At 33.8% G+C, this 19,834-nt stretch overlaps 1 protein-coding gene across 1 annotated transcript in view; it reads left to right on the plus strand.

Annotated features, from left to right (window-relative positions):
• CSMD1 (CUB and Sushi multiple domains 1) overlaps positions 1–19,834 on the plus strand; it is a 1,186,176-nt gene that overhangs the window by 646,822 nt on the left and 519,520 nt on the right. The gene's annotated exons all lie outside the window — the stretch shown is intronic.

Below are 19,834 nucleotides of genomic sequence, written 5' to 3' on the forward strand. Positions count from 1 at the left end.
GGATAATGCCTTCAATGATATGCTTTAACTTCTGGTTAGCCCCCCTGAAAAGGTCACGCAGTTGGACTTGATGGTCATTGTAGGTCCCTTCAAAATATACTATTCTGTTCTGTTCTGTTTTGTTCTGTTCTGCTCCTTTCTGTTCCATTCTTACTTCCCAAGAACTTGATTTTATGGCCTCTTGATGGCCATTCAAAGTGGCCATTCTACTATGGCAATTATACTCCTGCCAAAGCTGCTCCACTGTGCAGTATTTTAATTTCAGCAGGCAATGAAGGATGATAGAAAGAGGAAACAACTTTAGTTTATGCTTTTTAACTATGACATTCATATGAGCACCTGGAAACTGAGTTTCCAGTCCCTGGTCATAGAACTGATTAATTACAGATTAAGCCTTCGGTGAATGAGTCAAAAAATCCTTGAGATAAGAATTAGAACCTCCACCTGCATACCCTAGTTATTAGATTACAGATCTGTGTTCTTCCCAGCACACCCTGAAGTCCTTTATGTACCCTTAGTCCTGAGCTTACTGTGTTAGAAACTATTTATTGTGTTCCATCTGCTGGTGTTTGCAGAAACCTGTTGCTAAATGTAAGTTTGACCAACATATACAATTAATAGAAATGATAAGTAATAGCAACTCCATCCCAAGTGTAGCATGTTCCTAGAATAACTATTAAATCAGACCTGTCAAGGGACTTAGGAGGAACGATTCTTAATTTCTGTTTCCTAATTAAATTTAGCTTTTCAGTTTAAGTCAGTCAGTCCTGTGCCTATCCAGAATATAAACTCTTAAGTGTACAAACTATGTGTGTACAGGAAGGCATGTGTAAATGCCAGTAGAACATAGCACAATGAAGAGAGCAACATCTTATCAAACAAGAGCAGTATAAGTTAATCATAATTAGGAAGGTTCGAGCAGAACTGTTGAGCACTGAGAAATTGAACAAAAATATCATAACTTTATAGAAGGCTATAACATCGTACTGTGTGTTGAGTTCTGTGCTTAGCCTGATTTGTTGCATGTCCATCTGTGTGACTTGTGGAATAGCTATGGAAATCACCATTTAGGGTTACTACACTGTGCAAAACATTTTGTTTCAGTCTGTTGTGCTGCTGGGCCTTGTCTGAGCATAACCACTTTCTTTGCTTAGCATAAAACAAAATTTGGAAAAGTTCTCCTGATGTTCATAAAGTTCCGGTGAACTTTATAAAGTTCTGGTGAAGTTCTGGTGAAGACATACCCCAGTAATCCCCAAGGTAAAATCTACTTTTTCCTCAGCACAGAAGTAGTTCCAGTGCTGGCTTCTGCAACTCCTGTGAATTTGTATTAATTAATTAATTTATTTTTTCTCTGTGTGATCAGGTGGAACTTCTTGTGTGGCAGTTTGTGCCTGTTGCCTCTCATCCTATTGTTTGGCACTACTGAGAAGACCCTGGCCCTATCCTCTTGGCACCCTCCCTTCAGATACTTGTATACATTGATCAGACCTCCCCTGAGCCTTCTCCAGGCTGAACAGGCCCTGCTCCCTCAGCCTTTCCTCATGTGAGAGATGTTCCAGTCCCTTCACCATTTTAGGAGCCCTTCACTGGACTCACCCTGGGGGTTCCATACCTCTCTTGTACCAAGGAGCCCAGAACTGGACACAGTATACTGCTTCACTTTATCCTTGCTGTTAGTCAAGAAAATAATCCATATGGCTGGAAACATCTGAATAAAATCAATGCATTCTTTTTCTCTCAATTACCCTCTCTTGTTAGCAGTGGCACTGAATTTTTTTTTATTTTTTTTTTTAGGTAGAGCAATAAATATTTATTTTCTTGTAAATAGTGCAAGTCTGGCAACAAATCAATGTGGGGAGGCAGGATATAATCTAAGTAGGCTTGTTACAGTTATTGTTCATCCTTGAAATATATAAGAAGTCTTCCCCATTCCCTATTAAAAATGTTATCTGTTGGTAGGATTTTTATTACTGTTTAAAATGCATAGATAAATTTGTGTAAAATAAGGTTATTTATTTTTAAAACAGTAATTATGTCTGTGGTTTCTCTTTTAAGAGAAGTAGAAAGAGAAGAAAAATGAAGTAAAAAAAATGGCTCAAATGTGTTTTTTGTTTTGTTTTGTTTTGTTTTTGTTTTTAAAGATACATATAATTGGTTTGTTTCACATAATGATATTTTTATAAATAGGTATTCTAAAGTTGTAAATGTCCCTACACACTTTTCTATCCTAATAACTAGAGCAGTCACAGAGCTGCATTCCCAGGTTTCTGAGTTCAATTATAGAATACAACTGAAGGTAAATTTATCACTTTAACTTAGCTGTTGTTGCTTTATCTTTGTGTTGTTCTAAATTCCTTATAGATACAAATGCAATAAATTTAACCTTAGGATGGTAGTTGTTATTTCCTAATAGAAGCACAGACCAAGAGATTTGCTCACCCACATAGACAAAAATTTTGTTCTACCCTAGAAAACTATAATCATGCCATTTTGATTTCACATTTGTCGGTCATTTCACAGGTTAAGAATCTTTGATATTAGGACCACAGATATAAACATGGTTAGGAACTGAGCAGTACAAGTGGTTGGCAGGATTCTGAAGACAAGGCAGACAGGGGCTTCAGCAGTGATCTGCTCCTAATTTCTGAAGGTTCTTTTCTGTATCTCCCTACAATATTGTGGGTAATTTTAGGGTTTTAAGTTCATTTTTAAATCTAGTTGCACAGGTGTTGTCATTATTGTTTACTAAAAGGTGAATATATCTGTAATAAATAAAATCCTGTAATTTAAGTTGTTGGGTACTGACCTTTAAAGTCATCAGTGGCCTACCTATATGATCATGTCTCTGCTGAGTCATACTGGCACATTTGATGACTAAAGCAGATAGAGTTAGTTCCTCTCTATTATAAGAAAGAAAGATGTTTGTAAGGGATTTATCTGTAAGAACTTTGATTTTTGTCAGGGGGATTTTTTTGATCCATTTCTAGCTGAAGCATGTGAATTTAATGATACCTGGGACATGCTGCTACTCCTGAAAAAATGTTGTTTGATAGATTGTGGGGGAAGGCATATAAAGGGATTGAGAAGAGTAAATGGAGATCTCTGACATACTGTTATTTGTGAAACTGATTCATTTGAGATATTTTTGTAAGAAGTAAGGACACTTGGGTTGTGATTCATCTGACCAAACATAGGCAGCTGAAATGTAGTCGAGATTCACATCTGAGGTAATCACTTTAGGCTTCCTCTATAGGTATTAAAGAGAAACGGAATTCCTAGTTGTGATTCACCAATTCACATAATGTAGATATCAAAATAGGTCAGATGAATCATAAGCTAAAATATCCATTGTCTCTAAAAGTATTTTGGGATTACTAACAGACTTGACACTGCATTTATACTGTGGACATTTACAGTTCATTAACAGACAGAGAAGTCTAAAAACATGCATTATCTAGTTATGTGAATCTTACGGAGTCAAAACGTCAAACAACACTATGGCAGAACTTTTTATACGTTCATTCATTTTTTTCACTTTCTATGGATTTTGTACTTTGTGTCAGGACAAAATGTAATCCTTCCCCTTCCTTCCATTTCCTCCCTCCCTTCCTCCCTTCTCCACTCTTTCTTCCTGACCACAGGAGCAGATGTGGCTCATATGGCATGGAAAGAACAATGAGTTTGTTTTATTGTCCTGATTTTGGTTGCATCAATCAAATATGAGGCTTCTTGGCAGTTAGACCCCAACAGCACAGATTGCACATATTATTGTCCCTTTTCCTCTTTTTTTACCCATCTTCTTCCTTTCTTTATACCTCCCTTTCTCCACTCCAGTCTTCCCCCAGGTAAACAACCTGATAATAATCAAATTTTCCCCATTGGGAATATCTGTACTCAAGTTTAATATTTTGATGCTATTACAGAAGTAATCTTGGCTTTACATGGTACTGCAGATAGAGTTGGCTACGTGCTGCTGGCCTCAGAAGATCAAAAGATCCTCAGTTCTCCTCTCAGGTATCTGTGAAATTCAGCTGTTTTACCCATAACCTTTCCTTAACTGATTATGAAATCTAGCTATCCTTCACAGTGTGATCCATAACTTTGGTCAGTTTTCACATTGTTATTTGCCATAGCCATCAATTTTTTATATAAAGTCTAGCAGTTTCTCACATCCTTAGCTTAACCTCAGACCAGAGCCTCATCATTTACCCGCAGTTCTAATATTTTAAAAGGCTTAGTACTGAAAATACGCCAGTAAAGGAGAGAGGGGATTAGATGCTTTACAGAATCACAGAATCACAGAATTTCTAGGTTGGAAGAGACCTCAAGATCATCGAGTCCAACCTCTGACCTAACACTAACAGTCCCCACTAAACCATATCCCTAAGCTCTACATCTAAACGTCTTTTAATTTAGGTACAATTTTACTTCTGTCACTGAAACCTCTCAGTAGTGGATGCTGTTGGGAATCTGTCTGTCTTTCTGATAAGGATAAAACAAAAGTCACAGCAGTCCTGAAGTTCTTCTATGCTTACATTGCTGTCTCTCTCTCTCTCTCTCTTTCTCTCTTTAACGATCAGTCTAGGGACTTTTTAATATTAAGATCAAGAAAGGTTATCACATTTATGGCTTAATGTTGTCCACTGCATGTTAGGTTTTAAAGCAAACTTTTCCTCTCAAGAGTGAGAAAATTGCCTCTCAAGAGCAAGTCATTTCCTCTCTCTTGCATGCTGTCCTGTGCAGTCACCAATTTCATATGTAGGCATAGACAGTTCCTCGTCCTGTGATGTAAGATCCTGCTGTGACCTTTAGGCCTGAAAACTTTTTATGAAGCCCTTCAGTGCTTAAGTCATGTGCTTGAATTACCAGTAACAGTATCAGTACTAATGGTTGGCTGAAAATAATTTGATATTCACCTTTGTTCTGAAAAGTCATTAGAACTAAAGCATTACTTTGAGTGTGTTCACAAACAAAATGTGTTCCTTTTCTGAAGTGGGCCAGTAGGTAACACAACAATATGTTTTTTTCTGTTTTCTTATTTTTCAAATACATTTTATGCAGCCTGGAATGCTGTGATCTTTTAAAATAATAATAAAAAAAGTAGTCTAGAATAAGAAAGATCCTGTTAAAAATTATGCCTTTTGAAGAGGCATTTTGGTATGTTTGTTACACAATAAATGGGCAGATGTTTTATGGGCAGAGATTAATACAAGAAAGCAGAATTGTCAGATGGAAGGAAAGCCATATGTTTATTTGGAATAAGGTTTGTGAGAGTTTGGAAGAAGCAAACATTGAAATACAGGGAGTTGAATGGCTGAGCAGATCCTGGAACATAAGACTAAGGAATTTTTCATGGAAAGATTCAATTGGTATGCAAAAAATAGATGAATGTATTTGGTACCTGTAAAAATAAAATAAGACATAGATCTTTGTAAGATTTAATAAGATATGTAAGATTTAGATTGTTTAGATGTTTGACCATCAAGTCTAAACTATTCCAGTAGTGTGCTTGTGTAAAAAACAAAACAAAACCCCATAGTTCTCCAGTTTGGTAAATACCCAGATGTGTAGGCAGTGAAAAGCTACTCAGACAACTTTGTTGTTAGAGCTACATATTTCAGCCATAGTGTCTGTTATTTTACTAAGTGTCAGAAAGCCCTTGGAGATTTAACCTGTCATTAAAAGTTTGGGTACTTCCTCTCATCATCCCTGTGGTATCACTTCCTAAGCTGCCCTATCCTTTTTCTATTAGACACACACTTTTGTTTTGGCTACCCTGATGAACTTGGTTGGTAGCTGAAATATTGCAACATAATATAACAATACATAACATAACAATAACATAACAATAGATTTGGATAGAAGAATACCTCCTGAACTTTTCAAGAATCACAGCACCCTAATTTCGTAACACAGGCTTATTGTTATTGTCACAGAGGATCTAGGCATTCTCTTGAGCCTTTACAAAGACAGGATCAGAATATACAGTGTTCTTTTCAGATACTTCCTCTCAGTCCACTGAGGAATGAGGAGATGCAGGTCTCTGCTGCTGTCAGCTACCCCCTCTGGGATTTTAGAGGTAACTTTACAAAAGCTTTGCCTTGCTTTAGGGTAATGGTAACAACATTTACACATGGTAGAAGTTTAATTAATAAGAGAATCGAGAGAGAACTTAAAATGCAGTGTAAGCATGTGTTTTCAAGGAACAGACCCTATCATCCCTATCATCATTTCGCTGATACTGATTTCTGTGTGGAAATTCCTATAACTGTCCTTGCACTATGCTAAGGTTTACACAGCATAAATAAGGCAGTGAAATTATTCAAATCCTCTTTTTTTTTTTTCCTTTTTCTTTTTTTTTTTTTTTTTCTTAAGTGATATTAAAGTGTATGCACCTTTCCGCTATAAAGCTGTTCCAGTCACAGGTATTGGCAATGATCAGACAAAAGCACAAGATTTCTTCCTGGAATATAAAAACACCAGAGGTTGTGTGGGCTGTTCTTTTAATTTAACTTCTCTTCTATTTTTCAAATCATATAGTATTGTTTTCAAAAACATAAAAAAGCCCTATTGTACCAGATATTCTGAATTTTTTACTATTTCCATCTGTCTTGAGAGTGAATACATTTTTAATATCATTAATTATTTTTAAAGTTTTGCTGAAAACTGCTGTTTAGAATATTAGAAAGTATTTTTCAGGATACTTTTGAGCTGAATAGCCTCTGATGGGTTATTCCATAAATAAAGGAATGGAAAATACTCATTTAGAACTCATGGTGTTGTTTGTTTGTTTGTTTGTTTTTGTCATTTTTGAGAAAACAAAAACAAAAACAAAAACATAATTTAGCGAAGGACAAAGTGCTGCCTCACAACCTCTTTTCCTCTTTGAGGTATCCCAGTAGACAATGACTCAGTTTCAGAAGCCTTTGAGCATTCAACAGTTGTAACAGGCACAAATGAGATTAAAAAGAAAGAAAGAAAGAAAGAAAGAAAGAAAGAAAGAAAGAAAGAAAGAAAGAAAGAAAGAAAGAAAGAAAGAAAGAAAGAAAGAAAGAAAGAAAGAAAGAAAGAAAGAAAGAAAGAAAGAAAGAAGGAAAGAAAGAAAGAAGGAAAGAAGGAAGGAAAGAAGGAAAGAAAGAAAGAAGGAAAGAAAGAAAGAAGGAAGGAAAGAAAGAAAGAAAGAAAGAAAGAAAGAAAGAAAGAAAGAAAGAAAGAAAGAAAGAAAGAAAGAAAGGAAGAAAGAAAGAAAGAAAGAAAGAAAAACTTTTAGCTCTGAAAATCCATAATAACATAAAAATTCCCTATAACGGTTCAGAGCAAGAGTCTTGTTTTTCCTACTAGATAGGAATGGATGGCTATGAAAGAGTAGAAAAAGACGAATATATGTGAAAGTTGCCCACTATGATCTCCCAGGCCTTCTGTGTTTTCAGCTGAAGAATTTTCTGCAGTTTAATGTTGTTTATATTTAGTATGTGAGTATTCCATAATAATCAATCTATCATTTTTAGGACTACTGTCAAAGCTCACGTTAAACCCATGCCAATGTTTTGAACTCACCACATTCCAGGGGAATGCATTACAGGACAGGGATTCCATAAATCTACCTCTCATGACACAAATTCACATAACTTGATGTAATTAAATTAAGCCCATGCTCTCTTGACTACTGTAGTAGTAAAACTCCTTTTATTTGGAAGCACTGGCTATGTAAGTTATTTAATGATAGTGATACTAAGACAAATAACACTTTTCCCATTCAATTCATTTGGTTTTTATGCATTATGTGGTGTAAAAAACAGCACACCACAGAGCCAGTCAGTGGTCTGAAGCCAGATGTTATTGTTTTCCCTCCTCCCTCATTACAATTTCATAGATTAATTGCTTAAACTGTTGGAAGAATACCATGATAATACAATCTGAGCACTTCCATAGCAGAAATTATTTCTCAAATTAATTCTATCTGCATTAAGACATACATTTTAGTGATTTTTTATTTTCACAACTGCAACAAATGAGTGGAAGTTCACTAGGAATAAAGAAGAAAAGGCTGGGAATGCAAGGAGGGTGGGTGTGGGAGGGGAAGTTTGCCCTTTGTATGAGAAAGAAGTTGGAGATGTATTATGGATCAATTGTGAACCTATGGTTCAGGATTAGTGGGTGATTAACAGGATCAGTGCTGTTATGAGTGTCTGCTACAGACTGCCTAATCAGGAAGAAGTAGATTATGCTTTCTTCACATAACTCAAAAAAAAAAAAAAAAAAAAAAAAAAAGCTGTGTGTTTGAAAGCCCTGGTTGTCATGAGTGACTTTAGTCACCCTACAATTCACTGGGCAAGGCACCACGCAGTGCAGGTTTCTGTAGTGCAGTAATGACTTCCTAATGTAAATGCCTATGCCTGAGGAGCTGATGAGGGGAGGTGCTCTACTGAATTCCATACTTTACAAGGAAGAGGTCAGGGTTGTGAAGGTTAGGAGGTATCTTGGCTGCAGTAACCACAGGCTAATGGAGTTCAGAATATGGAGAGGAGAGAGCAAGGCAGGATCCAAAACCTGAACTTGAGGAGATAGACTTTGGCCTGCTTTGCTTGGGCAAATGCCAGAGATTATTATCCTGGAGAAAAACACCCAAGAGGTGGGAAAAAGTTCAGATTACCCAAGAGGACTGAGGAGGCACCTATGCAGGGGTGGGGTTAGGAACAACAAAGACCATAACGAAGGCAACAAAAAAAGACTTCTAAACACAAAGTAGAAAAAGGAAGACTAGGAAAATACAGGCCTGCTGCTGAGTGGGGCAGGGAACCTGTTGACAGAGGACATGGCAAAGGCTGATTAACTCAAAGCCTAGCTAACTGGAGTTGGTGGGAAGAAATCTCATTTTAATTCTTTAACAAGCTTTATGTTTGTGTATTTTTTTTTTTTCAGTAAATTGCTTTTGCATCTCTTTCATGTTTGTGTTAACTTTTAAATACAGTGCACTCAGGAAATTGTCTGTTGGAACTGACATTATGCTTTGTTGTGTCAGGCTGGGTCAATAAAATCTGTTGTTCTTGTTGCAGGTGTTTTTGTTTAGGATCCCTACAGAGAAAGCAAGTGTAAACAGCTTGCCTGTGGCTTCTTTCTGATTTATCTAGAAATCTGAGCAATTTGTTAATCATGGGATATTATTTAATCAGCAGGGCAAATACCATGTGGGTGTTGGATTTTTCTTGAACTACCCATAATTGATAATGGGGAAAACAAAGCCAAACAAAATCGACATTGCTGGACTGAACATTATCAGTTAATGCTTGTATGTGCCTTTTTCAAAAGAACAAAAAAGATTGTGCTAATTCAGTTCTATGAAAATCCTATTATGTGAAAATGTTTAACCTATCACTAATAACTTTATGAACATTTTATTATTATTATTACTCTTATAATGAACTTACTCTTTTCTTTATTTTCAGTATCATTCCTTGATGAGTGTAGTTAGCTGATTGAAAATATGTGCATAAGTATTCATTGTTCATTCTTATTACCTCATCGTCAACTGTATTTCTTTTTCATCTACTGAGACAAAGAAAACCATAAATATATATTTTTTTCCAAGTAAAATTCTAACATGGCAAGTACAGTATTTCATCTTAACGTGCTAGCATTTGTGAAAAGTAGGAAAAAAAATGTTGTGGGTGGAAGACTGCCCTTTTTCTGTTTGAAACGAAATGATTGATTAAGGGTTTATCTAGTAATTTAGACAGGATGGCTTCTATTGCTGAAAAAAAAAAAAAAAAAAAGAAAATGCAAACTGTGCTGAGATGACGTTATGTTTTAGGGAGAGAGAAAAAAACTTCTATGAGACCATTTTTTAAATTGGGGAGAAAAAAATGTATAAACTTTCTGGGCCATCATTTTTACTGGGTCTGGCTTCCAGGGCTCGGCTGCACTTCTGGTTTTGTCCAATTACAGAATTCTGTTACTCTTACCTGTAAGCATTCTGAATGGTTTTAAACTAAAAGAAGGGAGCTTTAGATTAGAGGTTAGAAGGAAATTCTTCACTCAGAGGGTTGTGAGAGGCACTGGAACTGGTTGCCTGGAGAGGTTGTGGATGCCCCATCCCTGGAGGTGTTCAAGACCAGGTTAGATGAGGCACCTGATGTGGTGGGTGGCATCCCTGCCCATGGCAGGGGGTTGGAACTAGGTGGTCTTTGATGTCCCTTCCAACCCAAGCCATTCTATGATTCTATGAAGAAAGCTCCTTAATATGTAATGATGCAAAATGTGAGAGGGATTGATGTTGCTAGGTTGACTTCAGTTTAAGTGGGATGATGGACAAATTAGACAAGACACTGAATTAATCTTTATTGTTGTGTAAATTCTAAAGAAGGTTTTCATTCCAGGCACATGCATATGGTGTACATTTCAGAATGCAAATCATAGGTTAGTCTCCCTCTTGTTTTAATAACATCAACTTAAAGGGTTTCTTGTTTGTTTCCAAATTGAAAAGTAATGATATTGAACTAATAAACTTTCAAATGAAGTTCTTTTGAAAATATTACTGTGTTGCTGAAGATTGCAACTTTTGAAGTCGTCTTTGTTATTTACTGGCATACAGTAAGTCCTGGAATGAGTCAGTCCTCTGGCAGCTAATGTGAAGCCATAAGGATGCTGAAAGTGATCATAAACTAACATGAGATATGCAGTCAAGATCCTTGTGGACATGTGCATTATAGACTTAAAAACTGTAGGCTTAGATGTGAAATTTAATACTAAAGACTTTTAATCTACAAAGCTCAAAATGTTATTAACAATTTAATGTGCTAAGTGTATTAATAATAATTAAAAGAATGTAAAATATAAACACATAGAATTAATAAGTGAAAATAAAATTATCAATTTTAAAAATCAAACATCTCAAAAATGTAAGGTTACAGACTTTTAAACAAATGGTTGGTATTTGTTGCATGAGTGATTCTCTTCTCATTAAGGCTTTCTGGAAGAATTATTATTGATGTTTAAATGATATTCAATAAATTAGTTATATAGTTAGTAGCGTAAACATATTTTCAGTGAAGAGGGACTGCAGGGATGGAACAGGTTTTTAGTATGATCAGCAGGATATCTTGAATTCTGTGGTTTAGCTATGGCCAAGCAATTTATAGTATTCTGTGATCAGGTGTAGTCCTCATAACTACTTCATTGGCAGCTTCAGGCATTTAGCTTTTCATTTAACAATATAAATGTCACTTGGAGTGCCAATAAATACTGGCAAATCCCTGAAAAGTTCAGATTGGTTCTATAACTCAAATACCTGTCTGATGCTAATGGCTTTTCAAGGTTTTGTGTGAGCACTTTAAAATAGAACCTTTTATCAGGGTTCTGCAACTTTTTTGTTTGTTTTGTTCTGTTAATATATGCCTCTTGCTTTTATATATTTTCTTTTGTCTTAATAGTAAAAACTTGCTTTTTGAATTTACAATTTTTATTACACAAGTTCATTATGTTTTAAAACACATTAAAAGTTGGGAAGATTTTAAAAAAAAAAAAGAGCTAAGCTGAAAAATAGAAACTGAATGCGCTATACCCAGACAACCATTTCTGCAGTGCTGCAGAAATGATTTCTGACATAGATAAATTCATCCTCTCCTCCTGGCTTCATGTTAGTTCTTGCACTATGTTTGTTGGTATGTTGTCCATACATGCTTGAAATAGAAATAGTATTTTGAGACTTGAGCTTTAAATCATCATTTTGCCCTTCTCTGAATTGTCTGCATTTCCTCTGCTTGTTTATTTTGTCCATTCCATCAGAAAAGAATAAACAGACATCTGGGTACATTAAGTATATAAGTTAAACTATGTAAATACATAAATATAAAATATTAGTTCTGAAGCCACCATATGTATAAAAAGGAGTCAAAAAATAAATTAATGACAACAGAGCTTCATCTACCCTGTGGAGAATGCAGTCACTCAGACCTTGAGCTGATTCATTCACCATATTGTTTTCAGTCAGAAATAGCAATTATATGTTATCCTTCAGATTCTGGAAGTCTAACATTTCAGTTATAAAAACTAAAGATACTAAATATTTGCCTAAAGAGGTTTTAATTCTAGGATTTTGTTCTGTGGAATGTCTAACAGATAGTAAAAATAGTTCAGTAACAAAAGGAAATACCAAACCAATCATGAAGCTTTAAAGGAGGTAGACGATTGTTTTTTTTTTTGACTGCAAATAAACTATCATGAAATTCCTCAAATCTGTAGAACTGTCAGCAAAATTATAGTTATATTTCAGTTTTGTTTTAATATTTTAAATAGATTCACTTTGGAAAATAGCTAATCTGATTTCATATATTTAAAATAAACTTAAATCACAACATCATGAAGTACTGATACATTAGAACATTACTTACCTGGAGAAAAATAAATAAATAAATAAATAAAATGATAACTCATCTTTTATGTAGTTTGTTACATTCTTCTGGTGGCAGCATACAGGTGAAGAGCTTCTAGTAAAACCTAAGCAAGTGTCTTCAAATATGAAGAAATCAATAAATATTTTTACATTTAAGTAAGATACTTAAAAATCTTGTTTTAAAAAGAAATTGCAACCAATTGAAACATTTCAGGGATGAAAGTACACACAGCAAAAAGGCTGGTTAGTTCTGCACTTTATTCCTCTACACCATTGGAATAGATTAACTGTGTCAATTAATTAATTGTGTAGCAGAAAGATTTGTTTTAATACTATAATGAAATTGTAAGTTTTTAAAAGCTTATGGACCTAATAATAGTTTAGTTCTTGTATTTATTTTTCATATATTTGAAAATCACTTTGATATATAATATCTTATTCCAAAGATTGTAAATGAGAATTGTGTTGCTTTTTATTATTTTCAACATATATAACATTTTAAAACCACATTTGTCCAGCTAATAGGCTGAAGTGGATTTAAATTCTGTCTATTGGATTTAAATCCAATGGACAGAAACCAGACAGTTTTTCTTAACTTTTTATATAGCTTTTCTTAATAACAGCTTTTGAGCCAATTATGAATGTGTTTCCAATTGCTACAGATGTGATAGCTCATTTCTGTGGAGTCTTTGTATTGACAGTTTTCAAACAAAAAAAGCCCTAGCCAGTGATAATAAAATCTATCAGTAAATTATGTTATCTCAATGCCAATTTAACTGGTTTAGTTTTATAAGATTTTGTCTGGGAATGCTTATTTAAAACAAAGAAACAAACATAAATCCTATATTAAAACTATGGGAAACTATCATCAAAAATATACTCATGAGAAAATAAACTGTTGCTTTGTGAGGAAATCTTAATGAAATAAAATTCAAAGTGTACTTGACATTGTAAGATATTCCTTTAAGAGCTAGAGTGCAGTTTAAGAATGAAGATTGGCGTTCAAGGTGCCATATTGCTAGGGGTTGTATGTACTCACCCTATGCTCAGACCCTGAAAACAGCCTTTGCTAACAGGTGAACCTAACAGGTGAACTCAACAGGTCTCAGCTGCATTATGCATATCATCTGAAAACACTGAAAGAGTCAAGTTCTGAAAGGGGAGGAGGAATCCTAGCTCTGCAGGTGCTGGTTTTGAAGGGGAAGGAAGATGGTAGTAGTAATGGAAAATATGTTGGCGATAGGACTGTGAGTTTTGGGAGTTTCTTTGAATTTGGAGTAAATTAGTAATTGAATTTATCAGGAAACCATGGTGTAGAGGTCTCTGTCTAGTGCTATTACATCCTTCTGGCCTTTATTTCCAGAAGGCAATGCTTCATGTTATGGCAACTAGAAGAAATAGAAATACATGGGTGATCAAAAATTGTTTAGTGATAGCTGTAGACATCTAACATGCTGGGCAACCATTGTATCAACTGTAGCACACTTAAATCCTCTTTTTTTTTTTTTTTTTTTCCCTCAAAGCAAATAAGGCAATATATATTTAAAATATTTGGTAAAGATATTATTTAAAGTATATTTTAATATATGTATATATATTTTTAAGTTAAACTTGAAATGTTAAATGTGTTTAGAAGTTGATAAGCGTAGTTTGTATACGAAGTAGCCACATTTTCAACAATGATAGAGAATGGTAGGTTGCAGTCTGGTTAGTACTAACATATCCTTTTATCATGCCTCTACTTTAGGTAAAATGATAAATACACTGAAACGTTTTCAGACCTATGGAGTGCTCCTTTTTTCTTCTCATCTCTCCTATGCTTCCCCTGCTTTGGAGAATGAGAATTTGGGATTAACCTTTCTTTGTTAATTCATACACACGTTTTTTCTTATACAAAATTTTGCTGCAGATTATAATTCACCTTTAAGAAAACACGGACAATGGAAGAAGCCAAGGGACAAGTATTAAAAAACTATATTGAACAAGGATTTTCATAATCCCAGCCTGTTTCACCAAGCTCATTGAGCATATATCTGTTTGATTAAACCTATAAAATAAAGTTTCTAGAAATGTACACATCTTAAGAACTGAGATTACATTATTAATTCAGTAAAATTGGCTTAGTGTTTTATTTTCTAAAGATAAATAAATTTAGATTTGAAAAAAAAAATAAAAAATAAGATGTTTCTTTATAGAATGAGCAAAGGTTCCTTGCTCTCCTGAGACATGGAGGAAGATCAAAATAGTTCACCTGAGGCTTATAGCTCAAAATTCATTGGGGTGCTGGAAAACAGTTATCTTGCTTTTCTTCCAGTAATAGCTTTATGAAATTATAATGGGCTGAAAATATGTTCTGGTTTGGAATTTAGCTATTTCTATCTTATTTGTGCTTTGGTTAATTCAATACGTACATTTAAATAATAATGTTGCTTAGATATGCAGTGTAATTATGATCCTTTTATTTTTTATATTCTTTGCCAGGGTTAAAAGCTTATATAGGTGCCAGAGTTCAATGTAATCAGTTATTTCTGCATTTACAGCCTATCAACAGTTTGTGAAAGGCTAAAAGAAAAATACTCCAAAACCAAATGATCAAGGCTATTTCAGAAGCTGTTACTATACTAGCTGGAAATCTCTGTTCTTCTACTGCTTTCCTTGTAAAAGATACTTTTTAATAATGAAACTGTACTAAAACCTGGCTTGAGAGGGGGGAAAAAAAAAAAGAAGTAAAATCCAAGTGAATATTTGTAATCTTCAGCACTAAGTGCAGCCAGGCATCAAAGAAAAATGAAGAAATAAGACCAGCCTTTGCCTATTACACATGGAACAGACATGGTTGTTACTACCCTGACAACCTGCCTGAATCAGCCCTGTTCACAACACCTGAATAATGACTTGCTCAGTGGCAAAACTAATTTTTAAATCTAATCATCAGAACTAGAAAAACCTGCTGACAGCTGCTGTTGCTCTTTTCCTCCAGGCAGTTTAGGAATTTACTGTTAAAACTCCACTTTCTGAGAACCTCATTGTGTTACCTAGGTCAATGTAAGAGTAATAACCTTTCATGAAGCTAAGCATTGCTCTTCAGTGTCCAAGAATAATGTAGATCCTCTGTCCCACAATTTATATATACTTTGTAGTGCTTGCCTAGATTCTCCTATTGACCCTCTTTCTGTAAACTCTGTTCATCTTAACATTGTACAATAAAGTACTCTAGGATAAGAACTTAGTTGCTCCACAGGAAAAAGTAAAGAATATATATAATATATTTATGTATTCCCCCAAGAAGTATACCTATGACATGAAATGACAAATCATTACCTATTTGTGTTGAAATGGTTTGTGTGGACAGTCATCTTTCATACACAATTTAATTCTGCTAACATTGTTTGAAACAAAATATAAAAATGCTAAGGTGTTCCTTGACTCTCTAACTTGAATTATAAAAATTTTCATTTGATCAGCGTTTATAATTCCTACTTGAAAGAAGAAATTACCAAAGAATACTAGTTGTGCAGTATCATAGCAGCAATGTAAAAATTAATATTCAAAAAGCCAACTATTATCTTTGTTCAGTAGAAATTTAATTTCCTACTTTCTTTTAGATTTCCCTTACTTAAACATATGTAAGATTATCAATTACCTTTATGTCCTTGGGACTACAGTGTTGTTCTCCAAAACATTTCTGCTAAATGGCAACCCACGTGCTTTGAATAGATATCTCTCTGTGTGAAAGAAATGCTTTCTTTGCCTGCTGCATTTTTCTTAATCAGTGCTAAGAAGCCAGTGGACGTGAAAAGAAAATGATAAAAATCATTTGATGTTCTACTTTGACTTTTTATTTGAAATAATAACAGAAATAAACCTAGAAAATGTGTTATGTTCATGGAAAATAACACCTCCATTACACTGATTTTAATGGACAGTTTTACTTTATACCTTAGTACTTAATACTTATTACTTAATACTCTATACCTTTACTTAATACCTTAATACCTTTTTTCATGAAAAGTCTCTAAAAACAAAATAAAACAAAACAAACAAACAAACAAAAAGAGTAAATTCCTGGTACTAACATAATTTTTAGTTCATGAAAATGAATGTGAAAAAAATGTTTCTGAGCTGGTTCTTATCAGCACTTCTGTTGACAGTTCGCATCACAGAATTTTAATGTACTTCTAAAGTAGTTGAGTTTGATGGAGAGATGCAAACATAAAACTTGTGATTAGAAAAGTTATATTACTAAAATGCCCTGATTTTAAAGGTTAAAATTGATAAATTTTGAATGCATCGATTTGCCTTGTTTGAATGCCAAAAGTGAATGCATCATTCTATTCATTTGTTTTAAAAAATATTACTATTCAAAATGTCAGATCAGTTTTGAGAACAGCACTGTTTCAAATACATAAAAAAATGTCTGTTTAGTACTTTTAGATTTTCTCCATTTAGATATTGTTGAAACTTTGAGGATGATAGTGTATGCTTTTATGACATACACTGTGTCTGAGAATTCTAAGTCATGAATGGATCAGAGGTCTGCACATTTTTTTTGATAGTGTTGTAGTTGAAGCTGGTAGCTATGATAGATTTCACATTCCTCTCAGGCCTGGAGAAAAGAGTATTACAAGGGAGGGTACTTTATTTTCTTAGGAATTTCCTGAAACATTTCTTGAAAATATATTTTTTCCCTAGATCTGTGTATGAAGTGCTGAGGTTTGAAATTGGCAAGAGGTTCTATAGAATAAGTGTTCAGAGATAAATTTGTAGCCTTCTTCTCTTTATTCACCCAGCTAACTGTTCAGTAGAATATGGAATATATTATATTTCTACTGCATTCTTCACTTACGTATTTGTCATATACCCTTTTTCCTGTCTCATTCCTACTTGCCCCTATGACTCTGAAGAAGAAAATAGGAAGTCTGTAAACTAAATGAACCTGTAACTTGTCAAGCATTTTATCAACATGCTCCTCACCATTTTGAGATGATTCTGTGACATCTAAAAAATTCTATTCCCATAACAGAAAATTGTTCTGTCTTTATTTCAGTAGCATGCATTGAGAACTTTAACATGAAAACATGGAATTAAACTGGAAAATCAAATTCATTTCAAGCTCTATTAGGTACATTGATCCTCTTTCCACACCCCTGTTTAATGGAATGGAAAAGGTGAAAGAGATGCTATTTTTTATGTTTGATGGAATTACAGAAAATGCTCAAAGTCTAACTTCAAATAAGTATATTAGAATACACAAGTTTTTGTCAGTAATGACAGAATGAGTGCAAACACTTAGCTCTAGACAGAAAGGCCAAAAAAAAATCATACAACCTGAGAATTTTAGGTCGTGAAGATGGTGCTATGTCCCTGAAATGGAAGAAACATTATTTCTGTATACCTAACTTATCAAGTTAGGTATACCCATCTTATCGAGTGGATATTTTTGTGTTTTTAAAACATATTCTACATGAATTTTCCAGTAAGACATTAGTCAATGGTTAAAGTTGTGCAATTTGGAAACCAGTGCATTCAGCAAGTGTGTTTAATGACTGAAAGTGTTTGAAGTATGTCAATAACTATAATATGACAGAATTTTAAAAATTAGACAAAAGTCACAATACAGTTCAAGTTTTTGTGGATGTGAAAGGACTCAGTTTTGCCTCCTTGTATGAAATGTTTACAGGCTATTGTTTATAAGCACTGTCTATAGGCACGTTCTCCACAGAAAATGCAGTTCAAGTAATAGAACTTTGGATGAGTTTAGAAGCTGGAGACATAGTTTTAATTCATCTCTGTGGGACCTGCTTTAATCAGAGAAAGATTAAATCTAATTTTTCCAACCTGCAAGGCACAAAGAAAAGGACACTTGTTAAAAAGTAGATCTACGCTTATAGAGAAAGATCAGATCTTGTTACTTAACACGGAGTCTGAAATTTAAGCCTTGCAGCAAGGATGAAACATGTTTAAAAATGTTTTCACTAAAGAGTTTTCATTGCCGTAAATAGATTTGTTTTAAAATAAAACTATTCTTCAGGCATGGGTGTAAGAGACTCCATGAAAGCAGCCACAATAGAACTTTAAATTGATGATTTGTACTGAAGCGTAAATAACACTGTTTCTCTTGATCCTGATGTTTTTCCATATGGAAAATTCCATATGCAGTCACTCAAGGTATCTATATTACAATTCAGACTAATTGAAATACTGTGCTTTAGTGACATTCGTTCCTTTTGCAAAACTTTGATATTGTATAAAAACCCGCTTTTGCAGAAGAGCTGAAAGTGAAATAATAAGGGAGAAGCCACATCACTACAGAATTTATTTGGGTCAGTGAAGTCATTCATTAATGGAAGATTTGTGTGATCAAGTGTAAAGTTTTTACATGAGAAAAAAGGAGTAATTTACTTTTATAAGGAGTTAATTCCTCACTAAACACAATAAAATACTAAAAGAAAGAACGAGAAATAGAAGTTTTCTCAGTTGAATAGGCTGAATGTGTTTGTGTACTGAAAAAGCATGTATTGATACCTTTGAACTTCAAGGAGAGATTAGTTTCAACATGTCAATACAGTGTTTTCAAAAACAATAACAAGTTTATACTCTAGTAATAAAGATAGCAAACGGTATAGTAATAACATTTTGTAACTTGTAGTTGTTATAAACTTATTTTTGAACTGTAATACTGTGGTACTGGATAACAAGTTGGTATTTTCTTTGTATTTCTTTTATATTTTAACTCTTCAGACTTTTATTCTAGTTTGGGAAAAAAAAAAAAAAAAAAAAAAAGCTGACTTTAGCTAAAGAAAAAGGAAAAGGATGCACTCTGTGGATCTCTGTTGTCCCAGTGTAGAACCTATATTCCTATATTGTTCAATTTTCAAATTAAATGGTGATTTGGATCTTTCCATGTAAAAGCCCTATTAAGTTAAGGGGAATCACCTATCAATTTTTATTATATAAAAGACTGTAGTTAATTTGTTATTTTGAAGTTATCTGTAGAATTAAGTGTCCATCAAAACCACACTTAAAAGGTAGATTAACCTTCCTAATTTTATAAAAATAAATAAAATAAATAATAATAAAAAAAGCCAATCCACATTAGAATACATGTAATTTAGCAAACCCACTAAAGGGTTGGGAAATCCATTAAAACTGTAGCCTACTCATTATAAAAAGTTTTCTGAATGAGTTTTCTGAATGAGTTTTCTAACTGAAGTAAAACAAAATAGTCCTAAAACAGCACTTGTGAACTTTGTGAACTTTGATTTCAAAGGTAGTGGAGGTAAATAGGTTATTTTTTATTTTTTATTTTTTTTTTATTCCTCCTATTTTTATTTTATTTTTATTTTATTTTTATTTTATTTTTATTTTATTTTATTTTTTTTATATATTTTTAACTCCTTGTGTTATCCTGAAAATGTGTCAGGAACAGAAGAGAAGCTT

Source organism: Aythya ferina, assembly GCF_964211825.1.
Source record: "Aythya ferina genome assembly, chromosome: 3".
Classification (NCBI taxonomy): domain Eukaryota; kingdom Metazoa; phylum Chordata; class Aves; order Anseriformes; family Anatidae; genus Aythya; species Aythya ferina.